The 20,293-nt window shown below is 43.1% G+C and overlaps 1 long non-coding RNA gene across 3 annotated transcripts; it reads right to left on the reverse strand.

The window, feature by feature from the left end:
* Positions 1–5,615: 5,615 nt before the first annotated feature.
* Positions 5,616–16,433, reverse strand: LOC118858492. 3 transcript variants are annotated; one of them, XR_005010942.1, is made up of 8 exons: positions 16,380–16,433; positions 16,081–16,127; positions 15,854–15,937; positions 12,275–12,334; positions 10,893–11,061; positions 9,157–9,288; positions 8,684–8,966; positions 5,616–5,751 (listed from the first exon to the last, which is right to left on the reverse strand). It is a non-coding gene; the product is annotated as an uncharacterized LOC118858492 (long non-coding RNA). The 3 variants fall into 3 exon arrangements; XR_005010944.1 differs by lacking the exon at positions 5,616–5,751 and having other exon boundaries at positions 8,278–8,966; XR_005010943.1 differs by lacking the exons at positions 5,616–5,751; positions 10,893–11,061 and having other exon boundaries at positions 8,278–8,966.
* Between the last annotated feature and the right edge of the window lie 3,860 nt (positions 16,434–20,293).

Here is a 20,293-nt window from a genome sequence, read left to right on the forward strand (position 1 = left end):
CATTTCCAGACCCCTCTCTTTACTGTCTCCAGCCTTTCTCTTTCTCCAGACCATGGGATCATAGGATTTAGGTCTGAGAGGGACCAGAGACATAGTAACTTGTCCAAACACCCCTCTCATTTTACCCAGGAAAATGGCCACAGATCCAGGGTTAGGCTTAGGAGATGGAGACCAATGAAGGCAGAAAACATCTTCATAAAAGCTAACATTTCAATCTCACTTTAAGGTTCCTTTAAAAAAATTTTTAATTGACATCTTTGGTTTTTGCATTTTTGAAATGTATTTCTTGCTCCCCTATGGAGAGACCCACCATCCTATAATAAAGAAAAACAGGGGGGAAAGTTCAGCAAAACCAACAAATTACTCCTGTCTGACAGTACGTCATCGTTGAGTTGTTTCAATCACGTCCGATTCTTCCTGGCCCCATTTTGGGGTCTTTCTTGACAAAGATACTGGAGCAGCTTGCCATTATCCTTCTCTGGCTCATTTTACAGTTGAGGAAACTGAGGCAAACATGGTTAAATGACTTGCCTAGGGTCACACAGCTAATAAGTGTCTGAGGCCAGATTTGAACTCAGGAAGAAGAGACTCCCTGGTTCCAGGCCCAGTTTGCTATCCACCACAACACCTAGCTGTCCTGTCTGACAATACATTCAGTATTTTACTTCCCAAATCGCCCCCTCCCCCAACTCTTACATCTTAAGGGCTACAAAGCTCTTTACTTACAGTAGCCCTGGGAGGCAGAAAGTTTGAACTGTCAGTTCCATTTCATATGAGGAGAAACTGAGGCTGAGAAAGAAGGTGACCAGCCTATCACCCAGCTGCTAAATGCAGAGGCAAGACTGGAATCCGGGGCTTCTGACTCTCAGTGTTGGGCCCTTGACATTACATTGAGTGGCTAAGTTGTTTGTGTCTCGGGGTGATAGACATTTCACAGACACATCAGATACTGCCCCACCAAATTGTACTTTGCAGGGGCTCAGTAAATTCTGAGTGAACTAATAAAGATACATCCAGTCAGGTGGGTTAAAGTGACTTCTGAGCCCCAGGCATTGTTTTCTAAAACACCAGTCTGACTGTCACTCACTTGCTGCAGAAACTTCAGTGGCTACCTACTGCCTCTGGGGTGGAATAATGGACTCTTGGGTTTGACATTTAAGGCCCTTGGCAGGCGGTAGTCTGGTTCCAGACTCCCTTTCCAGGCTTATTCTCCTTCATGAGGTCCACCTTCTGGGGCAAAGCGGCTCATTTACTGCCCCTGAAAATCAGTGCTCTATCTCCAGCCTCCATACTTTTGCACAGAATGTGCTCCATTTCTGGAAACATATGTCCGCCTCTTAGGATCCTCAAAGTTCAGATCACAAGCCTTCTGATCTCCTAGGTTACCTGAGATCTCTCCCTCTACTCAAATTATCCTTTATATGTGGCTTTGTTTACATGTTATATCCCACTTCCCTTCTCTCCCCTTTTACCCCAGAAAGTAACCTCTCTGAGGGCTGGAACTGCGGTCATTTTTGTCTTTGAATGCCCAGCACCTAGGACAGCGCCTGGCACATAGTAGGTACTTGGTACTTGCTTACTCCTTCCATAACCAAGCCTGCAGAGAGATCTGTGGGAAGATAAATGCAAAAGCAATTTCTTGGATGCTTCTTTGGCCCCCTCCAGCACTGGCAGAGGGTGGACAGAGGCTCCCCGGGGAGAAGCTGGGGTGCAGAGGAGAGATACAAGTTTGAGGAAGCAGTTAGCAGGGTGCCGGGTTTAGACATGATGCCTGAGACCAGGGAGCCCTGTGATCTCAGACAGGAGAGGAAGACAGATCATCTCAAGTCAATGACAGGGGAGGAGTTCATCAAGAAACCGTTGTAAGAGAATTTTTAATCTCTGGTTTGGAAGCAGCTGTCTCATGTCAAGCTGTCTGCATAGCTTCCCAACCATGCTGATGGTCCTCCATCTGCTTGAGCCCAGGCTGGCAATATTAGGCTAATCTCCCCCTAGCAACCTCCCTTCCTCCCCCATCCCAGGGGATGGACAGGCCAAGGGCTGTTTCCCTGTTGTGAAGGTCAGAGGTCACTCCTCCCCCATCCCACGGCTCCATCACAAGTTCCCTGGAATGAAGACAGACCAGTTATGTCAGGGACAGCCCTCCTGGGGCCCAGGAGGACAAAAGCCATAACATGGGTGATGTTTCCCTCAAGCCCCTGACCACCCAGCCTCAGGGGCTTCTCTGTTGCCCGCTGTGAGTGGCATGCACCTGGCCTCTCGATAGCGCCGCGCCCCCAACCCCCTCCATACACACCGACCTAGGGACAGATCAGGTGCGTTGTCTAGGGGGCTCGTGGTCAGGGACAGGTGGACTAGATGACTCTGACTCACAGGCAGTATGGTATCCTGGGAATCTCCTGAGGTTCAGGAGAGATATGGATCCCCATCCCTTACTGCCCTGGTGACCCTGGACAAGTCACTGGACTTCCTCATCTATAAGCTGGGAATAATAGTAGCCCTGCCCCATAGGACTGTTGTGAAGTGATGTGTAAATATCCCGGTATGTCCCAATACGTAAATTAATAACTTTACAGAAATGCTGGCGCTTCTTATTAGATTCTGTTACTAGCCAGCTAGTGATCTTAGAAGGAGCTGGAATTAGGCCTAGGCCGGCATGTGTGGAGGACTTAGCATGTAGCAGTTGAGAAGTGCTTACCTGTGGGACCTCAGACGAGTCATGGGCTCCACTCTGAACCTCTGTTTCCTTTTCGAGTGAAATGAAGGATCATGGGATCACATGCTTCCCGACCTGGAGTCAGGAAAATCTGAGTTCAAATCCAGCCTCAGACCTTACCTGGGGTAAGTTGTTTAACCTCTCTCTGCCTAGGGATAATAATAGCACCGACTTCTTAGGCTTGTTATTAAGGATGAAATTAGATTGCTGTATAAACTTTTAAACGAAGTAAACGCTAGCTATTGTGGGTCAGAGCTGGAAGGTACCTCAGAGATCAGTCCAACCTCTTCCTTTCTGAGAAGAGTAAAGTGGGGTACAGAGAAAGAAGTGTCTTGTCCAAGGCCCCACAGGGACTAGGGTGATGTCTAAGGTCCCTCTGATTGGACGCTTGGGTTGGTTTGTTCTTGAGAAGAGTTATTTCAGAAAGGGATCAGAGTCTGCTGAGGCTGCTTCCTCCCCTCCCCTCCCCTCCCCCTCCTCATTCCCCCCCAATCCAGCAAAAGCTCTGGCAAGGGTCCCAGCAGAGCAAGGGCTGGGCGTGTAATCAGGTTGCAAGGACAAAGATTTCAGATTCAATACTGTTATCTCTGCTAATGGAGGAGGGGGAAGAAGGGCTGATTGAAAATTGAAATCCAATGATAATCACCAAGTCATTACTGAGTCATTAGTTTCCACTGCCTCTTCTGCAAAGCCTTTTTACCTCTCTCCACTCTTCTTTTAACCCAGCTCCCTAGCGTGGCCTTGAGGGCCCCCCACAATCAGGAAACTTCCTCCCTTTCCAATTTTACCTTCTACCATTCTCCTTCCTGTATACCCTATGCTCCAGCCCAAACAGACTACCCATGGGGCTTACATTTGTTGTTGTTCAGGTGTGTCCAACTCTTGGTGACCCCATTTGGGGTTTTCTTGGCAAAGACACTGGAGTGGTTTACCATCTTCTTCTCCAGCTCATTTGACAGATGAGGAAACTGAGGCAAACAGGGTGAAGTGACTTGCCAGCATCACCCAGCTAGTTTCTGAGGTTAGATTTGAATTCAGGTCTTCCTGACTCCACCGGACACCTAGCTGATGCCTAGTTGCCTCTATGCCCTCCACTTTCCCACCTCTGGGCCTTTGTCCAGGGAAGGAAGGTAGATTTCATTTTCTGTTCTTGGGAACCATTATTGGTTTCTCATTCATTCAGAGTTGAGCTTCCTTTTAGTGATAAGCATCATCTCTCAACAGTCTCTAACATTCAAAACTGAATAACTCACCATTACTCTCATGTTAAATGACTTGCCTTTAATTATTTTGATAATTAACTACCTAACCCTCTTAACATAAAAAGTCTGACTTCTATATCATCAGTAATATTCATGCCCCATAAAAGTTAAGAAATCTTATACCATACACCACAATAAACTCAAGACAGACATGTGACCTCAATATTAAAAGTCATGCCAAAAAAAAAATTAGAAGTGAGCCACATAAAGTACCTCTCACAATTATGGCTAGGGGTGAAAGCTTAAAGAAACAAGTGTGTTCACAACAAAGCACACAGATAATTTCAATTACGTGGAACTGAAGAGCTTCAATATAAACAAAATTAATGCCATGAGGATAAAAATGAAAGAAATCAATTAGAGGAAAATCTTTGTAATAAATATATCTGATAATCTAACATCTAAGATATCCAGTTAGGCAATGAACAGAAACATTGAGGACTAAAAGCTATTCCCCAACAGACAAATAGTTAAAGGATATGAATAAATAGTTCTCAGAGAAGAATTGCAAATTGTTAACAACCATAAAAAAATTGCTCCAAATTACTAAAAAGAAAAATGCAAATAAAACAATGCTATCGTTTTCTCTTATATTTGGCAAATTGGCAAGGATGACAAAAGATGGAGATAGACAATGTTGGAGAGGTTATGCCAAGTCAGGTGTGCTAATGCATCATTGGTAGAACAGTGAATTTGACCAACAATTCTGGAAAGCAACTTGGAATCATGCTAAGGTGGCTAATGTCCTTAGGCATATGCCTCAAGACAAATGATTTAAACAAACAAACAAACAAGTGGTCCCATATACTCCAAAATAGTTATGAGGGCATTTTTTGGTAATATCAAAGAACTGGAACAAAGAAGATGTCCATAAATTGGGGAATGGTTAAGACATGTTGTAGTACATGATACAGAAGTATGGGAAGACATTTGAACTGATATAACATGAAGGAACCAGACCTAAGAAAACAATAAACATGCCTACAACAGTGTGGATGGAAAGAACAACAAGATAATTACATTGTTCAAATATTGATCAAATTATAATGATCATTTCTGGACCCAAAAGAGAGATATGAGAAGGCACCTTCCTTTGAGGGGGTTGGGGAGGCTGTGGCTATATGACACTGCATACAACGTCATACTTTTTTGATGTGAATGTTAGTTTTGCCAACTTTTTTTGTGATCTTTACTATAAGAGACAGCTCTCTGGAAGAGTGTATGTGGAAATAAAGGTAAAAGAAAACAAAATTTCTTTTTTTAGTTAAAGGAGAATGATTTAGGGGTCAGAGGCAAAACTAACCTGCTGGACAAAAATGGATCTCCTTGAAGTATCACTATAAATAAACTTCATGTCTTCTATCAAGAACCCAATTAGCTTAAGAAAACGATGTGAAAAAGGATATTAGTTAAGGAAAAAAAAGCTACAATTTTATTTCACCTTAGGGGAAATGGTTTGAAATGATGTTAGTAACTGGAGTCCACTCTAACACACACTGATAGAAACCATGAGAAGCAGACAAGGTAATAACAAACAGCAGCACGCTCAAGAGCAGAGACGAAGTGGTGCTGACCACATCAGCATCAAATTCCTTGGTTACTTTTGTCTCCCCTATGTAGTCTCAGCATACCTGTAATATGCCAAATGTACACTGATATCCCATTCGAACCAGACATTGGAGGGTCAGCTTCAGAACCATGGAATGTTTGAATGACACAAAGTTTCTTACATTCTCTAGTAGGAAAGACCTGGGTCTGTAGTAGTCGCAGTAGCTGCAGGAGAATGGAGAGGAGTTGAATAAGATTCTTTACAAAAGGGAAGAAGAACCAAACAACTGAATCCCACAGAAACCTTTATTGCTGAGCAAACCAACTGACTGAGCTCTTTAAGAGACAGTGTGGTGGAATGACCCACATCCTTTGAGTTCTCACTGTTACATTTGAATCTGCCCTTGAACAGCACTTCTAGACCTTGAAATATAGAGTAAAGCAGCAGTCATCAAAACCGTCTAGTACTGGTTAAAAAGTAGAGAAGTGGATCAATAGAACAGTCCAGATAAGAAATAGAAACACTGAAACTCAGTAACTCAGTGTTCAGTAAAGCAGAAAATATAAATTACTAAGGAAAGAACTCCCTAAAAACTGCTGAGAAAAGTAGAAAGCAGTCTGGCAGAAATCAGACTTAAGACCAACAAGTTATACCATATTGCACAATACAAATAGATACATGACCTTAATATTCAAGATCATAGTATTAAAAAAATTAGAAGAGAAGCAGACCATATAACTCACAGAAATAGGTAAGAGATATATTCTTTATTTATTTTTATTTTTAGTTTATAACACTCAGTTCTACATCATTTTGAGTTCCAGATTTTCTTCCCTCCCTCCCCCAGACGGCATGGAATCCCATATAGCTTCCACGTATAACTTCGAATTGAATTAATTTACACACTAGTCAAGTTATGGAGAAGAATTATGACCAATGGAATGAATCATGAGAAAGAAGAAACAGAACCAAAAAAAAAAACCCAACCCAAAAACAAGAACAAAAGAGATAAAGAAAAAAAAAGGGGATGGGGAAAGGCTAGCATGAAGTGTGCCTCAATCTGCATTCAAACTTCATAGTTCTTTCGCTGGATGTAGATAGCATTCTCCATCCTGAGTCCTTTGGAGTTGTCTATGTACCTTGTGTTGCTGAGAAGAGCGAAGTCTGTCAGGGTTGGTCATCACAGAATCCATATATCTGTGGGTGTGTAAAATGTTCTCCTGGCCCTGCTCCGCTCACTCAGCATTGCGTCGTGTAGGTTTTTTCCAGGTTGGTATGAAGTCTGTATCATCCCCATTTCTTATAGCACAATAGTATTCCATCACCTTCATATACCACAGCTTGTTCAGCCATTCCCCAATTGACAGGCATCCCTTTGATTTCCAAATCTTAGCTACCACAAAAAGAGCCGCTATAAATATTTTTGTACATATGGCTCCTTTTCCCGCTTGTGGGATTTCTTTGGGATACAACCCTAGAAGTGGTATTGCTGGGTCAAAGGGTATGAACATTTTTATAGCCCTTTGGGCATAGTTCCAAATTGCTCTCCAAAATGGCTGGATCAGCTCACAACTCCACCAGCAATGTAACAATGTTCCAATTTTCCCACATCCTCTCCAGCACTTATCATTTTCCTGTTTTATTATTTTAGCCAATCTGACAGGAGAGATGTGGTAAAGAGATATATTCTTAACCAAACAAGGAAGACAGGTAATTACGAAGATAAAATAGATAACTCTGATCACAAGAAACTGTTTGTGCACAGACAACATTAATGTACCTTGGCTATATGGAGGGGGAAAAAATAAACATTTACACAAAGCCCGCTATGTGTCAGGGACTGTGCAAACATTATCTCATTTGATCCTCACTACTTATCTCACTGGGAGATAAGTGCTCCCCATTTCACAGATGAGGAAACTGAGGCAGAATTTAAGTGACTTGCCCGGGGACACATAGCCAATAAATGTCTGAGGCCAGATATGAACTCAAATCTTCCTGACCCCAGGCCCAGTGCTCTCCACGGAGTTACTAGTTGCCTCTAATGGAGAAGGGAAATGGTCGGACGGGAAAAAAGTCTTTGTATCATATTTCTGTGATAAGGGTTTGGTATCCAAGATAAACAAACAATCAACAAATAAATTATAAGACCAAGAGCCATTCCTCAATAGATGAGTGGTCAAAGGATATGAACAAATAATTCCCAAAAGAATCCTAAACTATAAACGACATGAAAGAATGCTCCAATCACTAATAATAAGAGAAACAAAAATCCCAACAACTCCAAGGTTACACCTCCTATCCTGCCAACTGGCAAAGATGAGAACAATGCGGTAATAGTCAATGCTGGATGGGTTGTGGACAGACAGGCACACTGATGAACTGCTGGAGGAGCTGTGAACTGGTACAACAATTCAGGAATTATGCAAATAAAGTAAGTAAAATGCCCATATCCTCTAACTCAGTGATTCCAGTACTAGGCTTATCATACTCGAGAAGCCTTTGATAAGAAGTTCCCACATACATTAAGATATTTACAGTAGCACTTTTTGTGACAGCAAAGAAATGGAAACAAAGTAGATGCCCATGGATTGGGGAATGGCTAAACAATCTGTGCCACACAAATACAATGCAATAATTACCATGATGTAAGAAATGATGAATATGAGGAATACAGAGAAGCATAAAAGAACTACATGAACTGATGCAGAGCGAAGTAGAGCCAAGAAAATGATATACACAATGACTGCAACGTAACTGAAAAGAACCATGCCAAAAAAAAAATCAGAAGTGAATGTTGCATGACTTTTTGTGTCTATAAAAAAATACTATTTGTTATATAGGGTTATTTGTTATGTGAGGCTCTCTGGAAGGGGGGGAAGGGTAGTGGGGAAAACCATGATGATAGCAATAAAAGGTTATTTTAAAAAACTGATTGTCTTCTTGCAAACAAATCCCTCTGTAGCAAACTTCCACACAGAAAAATGGAAAGGCTGAACCCCTGTGTTCCAACAACAGAAGTAGGGACTTCTTACTCTGGAGTAGGGATGTCCTCACTAAGAATGAAAAGGCTCCCTGTGCTTGCCACCCCCCAGTAAGCAGCAAGCAAAGACTATAAGCTAAAATGAGGGGATAGTTATTCCCTGTGCCATTCACCTGAGTAAGGAGACAACTAGGGAGTTCTTGAACTTGGAATAAGTGCGTGAGTTGAAGCGGTTCATGCCACTAAACCCTTGGCAGGGTGGACCACCACATAGCATTTCTACATCTCCTTTCTGAGGCAACTTCTGGCCCAGGGAGTTGGTCTTCTCCCCAGACATAACCAGCTTCAGGAGAACATTACAATCTTCTGTGAACACAGTAGTCCCAGGATTATTCAGATGGAATGCTGGGGCAGCAGGGTCCCACATTTCAATGGCCCATAGTGTTTCTGATATTCCTGGAGGGGAAAAAAAATACTTCAGCTGTTGCTTAAGAAAGATATGCTATGCATGTCATACATTTTTAAAGCAAGTCTCTTTAGCTAGAAAGATGAGACAAAGGGTTTAAGAGCCCTTACAGAAGAACCCTACAGGAAAAAAAAAAGGCTCAAACTGCAGCATCCAGGGGCAAAAACCTGCTGCCTTTACCTGCTTGGTGAAAGCCTTCAAACAGTCATCCACAGCCAGAGAATACATCCAGGGTGCGAAGCTTGGGCAGCTTTACTTCTATTGTTTCCTGCTCACTTGGCTCGACTGCTACAGTTTTTCCCCTGCTTTTGCCTGGAGGTAAGAGGATGCCCATTGCTTATTAGTTCACAATTGCTAAGCCCAAAGTCACACCAAACACAGAGATTCCACTTTCCCTAGAAACTCCCAGTGCCTTACTATTTCAAAGAGAATGCCAAAAAATACAGAATAAGAAGGGGCAGCTAGGTGGTGCAGTGAGTAGAGCACCGGCCCTGGAGTCAGGAGTACCTGAGTTCAAGTCCGGCCTTAAGACACTTGACACATTTACTAGCTCTGTGATCTTGAGCAAGTCACTTAACCCCAAGTGCCCTGCCTTCCCCCCCTGCAAAAAAAAACCCAGAATGAAAAAACTTTTTCCCTTCCCTCTTCCTCTCCCTTTATTCCTAGGACTATGAGCATGATTTGGAGGATCTTCAAAACTTTTAGTTTTAGCATTATATGCCTAAAAGGACAAAAATCTGACATTAGTTACTTCAAATAAAAGAATAAGTCAATAAACAAACATTTCATTCATGTCTCAGAGAAGAACTGAGTGGGAAGGAACTTCCAAGGGAGCATACTGCCCAACTTCTGTAAGAATTTACTCCATAACATAGCTGTTAAGCAGTTATCTAATCTCGTCTTCAAGATCTATAGTGATAGGGAACTCTTCATATTCCACAGTAGGACAGACATTCCATCTCTAAATATTTAGTCCCCTTAAAATGCGGTATCCAGAATTGAAGATAACATATATGTGATGTGACCAGGCCAAATTACTGCAGGACTATCATCTCCCTTAAGATGCATATTCTATCAAAGTAAATGAAAATCAAATTGGTGGTTTGGGTTTTTTGCTATCATGCTGCAGTCATCATCAAGATTTAAATGCTCTAAAATCCACAGGTCTTTCTCTGTTGGCTGTCTGCTAAACTTGGGTTAAAAAAAAACCCCAAAACACTAAAGTCCTACATATATGTATCTTTTTTCAATTTATTCTTCAATTTGGTCCCATCATTTCAGCTCACTGAGATCTTTTTATGCATCAATTCTTTCATCCAATGTGCTAGCTCGCTTTCCCTCCCAATTTTGTAACCTGTGTAAGCCTGAGAGGCCTTCCCAAGACCCAAATCAATTCAGAAGAAAGTTGACTGGACAAGAGCCAACATCCTGGGGGCACTCTAATAGACTTCCTTCTAAGGAAACACCAAGTAAGCTTGTCAAGTTCTTAGAGGTTACTGAGAGATCAACTATATAAGCTTATGGTATAGATAAGGCTCCCTACCAGGAGCTACCAAAGATGTAAAAAGATAGTCCCCTAAGCCAAGAAACATACAATTCTTGATGTAGAAGGGAAACCACAAGCCAAGTTACTTTTTAGCTAAGTCTCTCCCAGAGATGTACTTCACATGATATGTTGAAGCAGAAATACTGAAATTCAGAAGAATAGATTTAGAAGATCAGGTAACAAGCTAACTCAGGTAAACATGAATTTGTCTTGAAAACATAAATTCCATATTTGAAAAACATACACCTCTGGCTAAATGCTTATGAGGGAACGATTTTCTATATTTAAATCCTGCTTTGTAAAAATAACTTCTAATAATTTCATAAAGATATAGAAATAGATATGGATACACTGATGGATGAATACTAACTTAAATCCAAAAGCCTCTGGCAAGAAGAAGACTCCATCTCCTACACTGTACTCCATTTTTCATCGCCAGGCCAAAGAGCACCTTGTGGTCTACCTCCTCCAGAGGCTCTGTGACTCTAGCGATTTCTTTCTGCCTCATTTCAGCGAGATGCGCACAGCTTATACAGAACCTGGAAGAGAGGAATCAGAAAGCCAGGCGACTGCTAATGATTTAAGTGGAAGAGAATAAAGACCAAATGGGTTAAAGCAGGACCAGGCAGACCTGAGCCACAGATCACAAGGCAGGTTAGCTGGATAACCCAACATATTGGGGTTTTTGTGAAGTCTCCCTAGGGGAGTTTAAGTAGAAAGCTGTCAAGGAGAACGTATTTCTGGAATGTAACAAAACCTTTCCCTACTATATCCCTAGATTGTCACCAATTTCCAGTTATGAGAAACTCCTGACCTCCTGAGGCAGCCCACATGGAGAAGTTCAAACTGAACCAAGATCTTCCTTTCCGCCATTTCCATACATCGCTCCCATCCCTCCCCTCCCTGCAGAAAATCAAGTCTAATCGTTCCTCAACAAAACAGCCTTTTCAGGTGAGGTGAGGAAAGTACTTTGTTAATCTTAAAACATTAAAGGAATACAGAGGCATACTATCAATTATAGTTTGTTTGTTGAGTGAAAAGTAATTAGCAAAAATACATTGAACTGAAATGGATTCAGTACTCACTTTTGGGGCAATGAGTTTACAAAATTATCCCTACCACGCACCATCTCTGTCTTCTAAGGCTGCCTACTTTTATGTTCTTTCATCCCCAAATATTTTAGCCTTGGATTGAGCCTCCTCATAGCTCTCGTCTTTCCAGACTGGAAAAATATTCATATTCCAAATTCATTCTCATGTATATTCCTCCTATTTATTCTCTCACTTATTCAGTTCATGTTCCCCAAACCTTTTCCAATTCCAAGAAAACTTCCTTTCTTAAGTATATACACGGCCCAGAACCACCAATAAAGCTGCAGGACTCCTCACTATTCCTGGCTTAAGAGTATGTGTAAAATCACTGGGTCCAACTACTCATGTTTATGTAGATTTCTAAGGTTGGCAAAGAACTTTGCTCACACTTCTGTGAGTTAGGTGGAGCTTTATTACATCCCTTTTAAAGATGAAGAAGCTAGAGTTCAAAAAAGTTAAATGACTTGCCCAAGAATACATAGCTGCTCTAAGTGTCAGGGTCAGGATTAGACCTCTCCTGACTCCAAGTCTAGCATTCCTTCCACTGTTATCAGGCTGTCCTATTCCATAATGAGCTAATGCAAGGGAACAATATCAAGAAGGGCCTTGAAGAAAAAGACATGGAAAGAAATATACTGTCCAACCCCAAAATGGTTCTCACCTTTCTTCTTGCAATAGCCTTAGATGCTTTCCGAGTTTCAATCCTGAAGGTACGGACGATCTGTAAAATGGGTAAGAAAAAAGACAGATTGGGGAAGGATCCATTTAGTGGGTTAGTCAGTAAATCCCACATGGGAACTGGGAGGGACCACTATCCTACCAGCACCCCTGCATTCTACCTCTTCCTTTAAGGTAAGGTAATCAAATCAATATTTGCATTGTTATTGGAAAACATGTGTCATTAACTCCTCAATGACTTCAAAATACCAATCCTGTAACTTCATAGAAGAAAACACTCCTTTATAAAGGCATACATGCTACCACTGCCCTATATATGTGGTCTCCCAAATTAGGAGCACCTTGAGAAGAAGAATTACATCCCTGTTGTACTCGCATCTTCAGTGCTGAGAACATTCAACAAATGTTTTTTCATTCATAGGGCCCCCAAACCTGACCCAATGGCCAGACAAGAAAAAGGTGGGAAAGGATACAGAAACCAGTATAGCCCACATTGAACTTCTTGTCATCTTCTTCTACCTTTTTTAGTTTTACTGACTGCTTTTTTTAAAATATTTTTTTATTTAATATATTTAGTTTGCAGCATTGATTTTCACAAGAGTTTGAATTACAAATTTTCTCCCCATTTCTACCCTCCCCCCCACTCCAAGATGGCGTATATTCTGGTTGCCCTGTTCCACAGTCAGCCCTCCCTTCTGTCACCCCACTCCCCTCCCATCCCCTTTTCCCTTCCTTTCTTGTAGGGCAAGATAAATTTCTATGTCCCATTGCCTGTGTACATCATTTTCTAGTTGCATGCAAACTTTTTTTTTGGTTTCTGAACATGTTTTTAAAACTTTGAGTTCCAAATTCTCTCCCCTCTTCCCTTCTCACCCACCTTTCCTAAGAAGTCAAGCAATTCAACATAGGCCACATGAGTATCACTATGTATAACCCTTCCACAATACTCATGTTGTGAAAGACTGACTATATTTTGCTCCTTCCTAACCTATCCCCCTTTATTGAATTTTCTCCCTTGATCCTGTCCCCTTTCGAAAGTGTTTGTTTTTGACTACCTCCACCCCCATCTGCCCTCCCTTCTATCATCCCCCCTTTTTTTAGTCTTCTTCCTCCTTTTCTCCTGCGGGGTAAGATACCCAATTGAATATGTATGGTATTCCCTCCTCAGGTCAAATCTGATGAGAGCAAGATTCACTCATTCCCCCTCACCTGCCTTCTCTTCTCTTCCTACAGAACTGCTTTTTCTTGCCACTTTTACGCGAGATAATTTACCCCATTCTCTCTCTCCCTATCTCCCTCAATACATTCCTCTCTCATCCCTTAATTTGATTTTACTTCTTTTAGATATCTTCCCTTCATCTTCAACTCACCCTGTGCCCGCTCTCTCTCTCTCTATATACACATACATATATACATACATACACATTCACATATACATATATATATGCATGTTTCCTTCAACTATCCTAATACTGAGGTCTCATGAATCATACACATCATCTTTCCACGTACGAATGTAAACAAAACAGTTCAACTTTAGTAAGTCCCTCGCAATTTCTTTTTCTCGATTACCTTTTCACGCTTCTCTTGATTCTTGTGTTTGAAAGTCAAATTTTCTATTCAGTTCTGGTCTTTTCACTGAGAAACCTTCAAAGTCCTCTATTTTATTAAAAGTCCATATTTTGCCTTGGAGCATGATACTCAGTTTTGCTGGGTAGGTGATTCTTGGTTTTAATCCTAGCTCCAGTGACCTCCGGAATATCGTATTCCAAGCCCTTCAATCTCTTAATGTGGAAGCTGCCAGATCTTGGGTTATTCTGATTATGTTTCCACAATACTCAAATTGTTTCCATCTGGCTGTCTGCAGTATTTTCTCCTTGATCTGGGAGCTCTGGAATTTGGTGACAATATTCCTAGATTTCTTTTTGGGATCTATTTGAGGAGATGATCTGTGAATTCTTTCAATTTCTATTTTGCCCTGTGGCTCTAGAATATCAGGGCAGTTCTCCTTGATAATTTCTTGAAAGATGATATCTAGGCTCTTTTTTTGATCGTGGATTTCAGGTAGTCCGATAATTTTTAAATTATCTCTCCTGGATCTGTTTTCCAGGTCAGAGCTTTTTCCAATGAGATAGGTCACATTGTCTTCCATTTTTTCATTTCTTTGGTTCTGTTTTACAATATCTTGATTTCCCATAAAGTCACTAGCTTCCACTTGCTCCAGTCTAATTTTTAAGGTAGTATTTTCTTCAGTGGTCTTTTGGACCTCCTTTTCCATTTGGGTAATTCTACCTTTCAAGGCATTCTTCTCCTCATTGGCTTTTTGGAGCTCTTTTGCCATTTGAGTTAGTCTATTTTTTAAGGTATTGTTTTCTCCAGTATATTTTTCAGTATTTTTTTTGGGGGGGGTCTCCTTTAGCAAGTCATTGACTTGTTTTTCATGGTTTTCTCGCATCCTTCTCATTTCTCTTCCCAATTTTTCCTCTACTTGTCGAACTTGCTTTTCCAAATCCTTTTTGAGCTTTTCCATGGCCTAAGACCAGTTCAGGTTTTTCTTGAAGGCTTTTGTTGTAGGCTCTTTGACTTTGTTGACTTCTTCTGGCTGTATGTTTTGGTCTTCTTTGTCACCAAAGAAAGCTTCCAGAGTCTGAGACTGAATCTGGGTGTGTTTTCGCTGCCTAGCCATATTCCCAGCCAACTAACTTGACCCTTGAGTTTTTCAGCGGGGTATGACTGCTTGTAGAGTAGAGAGTACTATGTTCCAAGCTTGGGGGGGATGCGCTGTTGATTTCAGAGCTATTTCAGCCAGCTCTGCCACACCAGCACTCCTCCTTCCCTAAAAACCCCCAACCTGGACTGGACTTAGATCTTCAGCAGGCTCTTCACTCCTGCTCTGATCCCCCACTTAATTCCTCCCACTAGGTGGGCCTGGGGTCAGAAGCAACTGCAGCTGTAGTTCTGTAGTTGCCCCACCTCCGCTGCCCCGGGGCGGTGACCCAACCACAAATTCCCTGTCCCCAGCAGCTTTTCCCACTAACCTTCTCTGTTGTCTTTGGTGTTTGTGGTTTGAGAAGTCTGGTTAACTGCCACAGCTCCCTGATTCAGGGCGCTAGGGCCTGCTCCGCTGGCTCCTGGTCTGGTTGGTATGTGCAGCCCATGCTGGGCTTGGCTCCCAGCTCCATGGGCTAGACCTCACCCAGCGACCATCCAGGCTGTCCTGGGCTGGAGCCCTGCTTCCTTCTGCTATTTTGTGGGTCCTGCAGTTCTAGAATTGGTTCAGAGCCATTTTTTTATCGGTTTTTGGAGGGACTCGGAGGAGAGCTCACACTAGTCCCTGCTTTCTAGCCACCATCTTGGGCCACCCCCCCTTCTACCTTATACTCAGTGATGGTTTTAATATTCCCGTTGATGACCTCCTTGGGGGCTGGGAGAGGAGCTTGGGAGGAAACAGCCAAGGAAAGGAACTGATGGAGACCCAAACATAACAAAAGCCTATCCTCCCTCCCGGGAGCCAAACACAGACAGACACAAACAGACACACACACGAAGTTGGTGTACTCACCACCCGGTAGTAGCTCTGGCTCATTGTTGGGCTCTCCTGTGGCCAATGGAATCCCCTTGAGGAGCTCACTGGTGACACACTTGTCTGTGGGTAAGGTGTGGATATAAGGCTACAGCCTGGAGGGAAGGAGGAGGAAGGGAAATGCCAGGCCGGAGGGATTGGGGGGAGGGGTGGAGAGGCGGCTTTGGGGTGCGCGGGCAGCTTTTGGTCAGCCAGACCGGACTCACCATCGTCTCCTCCATCTTCCACCTGGTCAGCCCAGCTGGGCTTCGAGCTGCAGGAGGAAAGAGCCTTTCAGGGAAGCCCGGACCGGCGCCCTGGGATCCCTTCGCCCCTGCCCTGTGTGCCTGCCCTGCCTGCTCCAGGCTGCTGTCCAAGCCTCAGCTCCGGCCCAGGCGCCGGGGACACCATCGACACCATCAGCTCCCCGCTCCAGCTCCCCGGCCTCAGAGGTCCCCTCCGCCCTCCTGCTCCCAGCTTCGGCGTCCGGGACCCCAAGCCCCGCAACCCGGCCCAGCTTCCTCACTCAAAGTCGCCAGTCGGCATCGTCTGTGATCTTCCACGCAGCCGGAGCCCCGGCCACAGTGCGGAAGCGGAAATGGATTCTAATATCCACTTCCGCCGCCTCGGCTGGGGCTCCGCTGGGTGCTTCTGTCGTCACAGCGGCCCCTCGTGGAGGAGGCTGCCTGGCGCAGGCGAGAGCTTCTCTCCTCCCGCCCGTTCTCTTCCAGCCCCAATGCTACATTTCTTTCTGCTACAAAGTATCAGGCTTTCTGGGAAAACTAAAGGCAAAAGAGGAACCCTTTACTCTCTACGCACCAGTTAAACTGACTGCCACTGTCTCCCCCGCAGGGAGAAATCCCACTCCCACGCCTGATTTCCCCCAGATAGAGCCAACAGGCATATGGGGGCGGGGCGGGGGGGCCGGGGAGGCCGAGGCGGGGGTGGGGGGGTGGGGGAGTGGGGACTGTGTTTCTGCAATAGTAAGGAAAGGGATAGGTAGGAGTCAGAGGGAAGGAATGCAGTGTGTTCACCACACTTTGAAAGATGAAACAGGAATTCAGCTGGTTCAGAAACTGTGAACTTGAAGGAAAGAAGTATTTATTAAGTGCCTACTATGTACCAGGCACTGAGATGATCAATCACAGATATCTCATTTGATCCTCATAACCACCTTCAGAGAAAGGTGCTACTATCCCTATTTTACAGTTGAAGAAACTGAGGCAAGCAGAGGTCAAGTGACTTGCCCAGGGTCACACAACTAGCAAGTATTTAAGGCTGGATTTGAACTCTAGTCTTCCTGACTCCAGGCCCAGTATTCTATTCACTGTACTACCTCGCTGCCTCTCTAAATCTACAGAATACAATGCATATAGGAAAAACAGCATTAGTTATGGAGTAAAAAAGATGCGAGGTTTGGATCCTGAATCTGACACTTGTATTCAGAGTTCAAGTGACTTAAACTTATTCTCCTATTAAATTCATCATCTACAAAATGAGGGTCTTAGTAGACCACTGAAAGTTTCCTTACAGCTCTAAATCCTATGACCTTAAGCAAGAAAAAAAAAAAACCCCAGGGAGCATAAAGGCAGTCAGTCCCTGAACACCTAGGATTGATTTAGTGCTGAACTCTACTGTTTTAGCAGAGTATTTAGATGTCTAAAGTTACATAACTGCCACCCTGGCCAGGCCTTTGACTCTTCACTTTAGCACTAGAAACAGCTTGCCTTCCTTTGATCAAGAAATCTTGTTCTTGTCTTTTTACAGCAGAAGATGCTTCCTACAAGGAGACTTCATTCTAGAACTGAAAAACATTAAGCTGTGGCAAGCTGCTTAGTCAGAAGTCCTAATGGGCCAAAGAGGAACTGGGCCAGAGAGGAATTTCAGAAATAGTTTTTGAGTTGCATAAGAGTCAGGAAAGACACTTGATTGTTTAAAAACCTTTATTATAATGTATATAAATGCTGTAAAAATATTTCAGTCACTGGACATTACATTTAATATACAATTTAAATAGCTTTAAAATCTAGACTACATAAAAGGCACTTTACAGTTTCATAGCTTAATAGTTTGATCATTAAAAACAGCTCAATGTCAGCAAAGGAGGTAGGCACTTCATGAGTACAATGGAATAAAAAGATTGGCTCATTAAGAAAAGTAGTCCATGATAGTTCTGTCCCTCTTCTCTTCTTCCATTTTACCTGAAGAGAAACAAATTAAAGACAAATTTAAGTTTGACTAGAAAGGGACAATATAGTATGATGATTGCCTAGTGGGACAGTTTAAATGTTTTGGGTTAAATCATAATCATATTAAATATATGGAAATGTTAACACAGCAACAAGTTGGTAATGGCTGAATGAACACACATACACACACACACACACACACACACACACACACACACACACCTCTAGAAGACAAAATAGAGCCCAAAGTTCTTCTCCACATAGTAGCTGCTCTCTTAGACACAATAAGGTATTAAAATTCTCAATTTTTACTTAGCATCTGACACCCAGTAAAGGAAGCCCACCCAGAAGAAAGGCTGTGCCAAGTGATTTCCCTTCTATGACCTATAGTCTGCTTAGACTCAATGAGCAGTGAGGGGAGGAAAAGGGGGCAGCTGAGCTACCATACACTATACCTAAAATATAATAGCACACAATCCATTTCACACACCAGAAGCCTCTAGCCATACTGACACCTACCTGTGGCACTCTTTCAGTTTGGCCAACACACAGAGCTTGATCTCCAGGCCTATGGCTTTGGCGAGGGGTGGAGGCACTGCATTACCCACCTGCATGGGAAAAGGGGAATAGAATTTGGTCTTGTGCAATAGGGTTCTGTGCCTAGAAAGATCCCTGTGAACACCTTAGCTTTCAGCACACTATCAGGAGACAGCAGCAGTCTGACCAGGTCTCAGAGGACTTAAATCAGGGTGCCATTCTACCCCAAGGTAAAATTCTCATTCATTCCCCAGTCTGTTTTTGAGTGGGTCTTGTTGTTAGAGGCCTCAGGGCCACCTCAAGCCTCCTGGTAGGAGAGCCAAATACAATTTATATCAGATATTCACTCGGCAAGAAGACACTTCATTTTGTTAAGATGTCAATTACACTAAGTAAAGCCTGATAGTTCCTAACGAAGAATTGTCCAATTGCCTCAGAGATGTGTTCCCCATTCAATTAAAATAGCGATAGAAGTTAACACTGACCTGTCTATGTTTATCTGAAGTACTGCCAGAAAATCTGTAGGTATCTGGGAATCCTTGGGACCGGGCACACTCTCTCACACTCACTACTCGGTGCTGTTCTGGGTGAAGTACTCGACCCTGCCGACACAAGAATCCATGCCATCAGCTCCCAAGTTTTCCTTTCATTAGAAAGGATGAACTTGCACTAGCCTTAAAGGACAGTAGAGAAAAATAAGACTGCTGACAAGTCTCCTTCCTGTAACACAATGGCCAAAAAGCAGGATCATCGCTTAACTGCGACAAAGCTTTGGAGATGACATCCTGGGATGGAGATCTCCATTGGTACGTGGATCATTGTAAATTTGTACGGACAGAGGAATGGGATTTTGGCCAGTGGCAGTGTGAGAGCTCCCTTCAATAAAGAACATCAAAGCTAGTCTGACTTTGCTCAAAATCCAGAGGAATTACCCAAGGCCCAGGGTTACAGCTAATAAGCTTCAGAGGTGGGGGAATCACCCAGGGGAGACACCCTGGGTCTCCAAAGCACCATTCTGTTTATGTAAAGCAAAGCCGAGACCAGCTTAGATCATCCTCTAAAGTTACAGGGCCATGTGCAAATGATGGGTGAACCTCAATTTACAGATCAATATTGAATTGCTAGTGGCTATCAACATTTTTTTGAGTTTCTCCAAAGGTAGGGAAATGGGTATATTTCACTTTCTCCCACTGACATGCCCTCACTTGCTGGCCCATGGGTTCAGGATCAGTAATTTTAGTGCTGAAGAAGCCATCCCATTCCAACCTTCCATAGAGCCCAGCCCAATGGCTGTGCCTGTTCCCAGTATGGGGCAGGCACCATGGAATCAAGGTGTTGAACTGTCTATCTGCAGGATTGCATGGTTTACCTAAATAGAAGGGTCAGGTTGAAATTAAGAGGTAATTAGTTACTTGGTATCCAATTGAATAAAATGAGAGAGTAAAGGTCTAGCCTTCTTGCTATTATCCATACATGATCTCCACACCTTTGCACAGGCTATCCCCATTCTTGGAATAAGCTCCTTCCTTCCTCCATTATTCATCTTGGGTGTTACTTCCCACTGAACACCTATCTTGATGCCTCAGTTGCTAGAGGCCTCCTTCCAGGAAAGTTACCATGCTGTTTGTAACTAACTCTTCCATCTGTTGTTTTCCCCCAGTAGACTGTAAGGTCATTGAAGGCAGGAACAGTTTCCATTTTGGTTTTGTATCCC

Source organism: Trichosurus vulpecula, chromosome 1, assembly GCF_011100635.1.
Source record: "Trichosurus vulpecula isolate mTriVul1 chromosome 1, mTriVul1.pri, whole genome shotgun sequence".
Classification (NCBI taxonomy): Eukaryota; Metazoa; Chordata; class Mammalia; order Diprotodontia; family Phalangeridae; genus Trichosurus; species Trichosurus vulpecula.